The sequence below is a fragment of the Mus caroli genome, chromosome 3, assembly GCF_900094665.2.
Source record: "Mus caroli chromosome 3, CAROLI_EIJ_v1.1, whole genome shotgun sequence".
Classification (NCBI taxonomy): domain Eukaryota; kingdom Metazoa; phylum Chordata; class Mammalia; order Rodentia; family Muridae; genus Mus; species Mus caroli.
The window spans coordinates 146943654-146944977 of NC_034572.1; positions in this window are offsets into that span (position 1 = coordinate 146943654).

Sequence of the window (1324 nt, forward strand, 5' to 3'; positions counted from 1 at the left end):
CAGAAGATGGCCTAGTCAGCCATCATTGGGAAGAGAGGCCCCTTGGTCTTGCAAACTTTATATGCCCCAGTACAGGGGAATGCCAGGGCCAAGAAGCGGGAGTGGGTGGGTAGGGGAGTGGGGGGGGTATAGGGAACTTTTGGGATAGCATTTGTATATAAAGAAAATATCTAGTAATAATAATAATAATAATAAAAAGACATGGTGTCTCTTCACAGGAATGAAAACCCTAACTAAGATAGCAAGTTTGAGTTCAGCTTGGACTATGTGAAGTCCTATTACAAAACGAAAGGAAAGAAGGAAGGGAGGGAGGGAGGAAGGAAGGAAGGAAGGAAGGAAAGAAAGAGATGGTAGCTCAGTGATTTAGTGCTGTCCAGCATGCACAAGGCTGTAGGTACATTCTCCATCACTGCAGAGAGAGAGAGAGAGAGAGAGAGAGAGAGAGAGAGAGAGAGAGAGAGAGAGAGATTGAGAGAGAGAAGGAGGAGAAGGATTAGGAGGAGGAGAAGGAAGGGTATTTCTTGCAGATGATGTCTACATAAAACTAATATAAACAATTATTGATCACTTTTTTCTTTCTTTTTTTATTGGATATTTTCTTTATTTGCATTTCAAATGTTATCCCCTTTCCTGGCTTTCCCCTCTCCAGGAAACCCCCATCCATCCCCCCTCCCCCTGCTTCTAAGAGGGTGTTCCTCCACCCACCCACCCACTCCCACCTCTCCGCCCTTGATTCCCCTACACTGGGGCATCTATCTAGCCTTCATAGGACCAAGGACCTCTCCTTCCATTGATGCCTGGCAAGGCCATCCTCTGCTACATTATTGATCACTTTTTATTATTATTAGATGTAAGGTATTTAATTTTGATACATGAAAATTAGTATTTTGACTTGTGGGGGTTTTTTGAGACAGGATTGTACTACATGTACACACAGACATGCATGCGTGTGCACACACACACACACACATACCCACCTCCAAGGGTGGTTTCAAGTGTGCCATTCCCTTGCCCCAGATTCTTATATACTGAGATGCCACCCACCTAAGGCATATGGAACCATAGTTAGTACAGCATTGTCTTTTATTTTAAGATTTATTTTATTTTTAATTATGTGTACACATGTGACTGTGTTATCTGTGTGACAATGCAATTCCCATAGAAGAGGGTGTAGGATTTTTTTTTTTTTTTGGTTTTTTTCGAGACAGGGTTTCTCGAAATTCCCTGGCTGTTCTGGAACTCACTTTGTAGACCAGGCTGGCCTCGAACTCAGAAATCCGCCTGCCTCTGCCTCCCGAGTGCTGGGATTAAAGGCGTGTGCCAC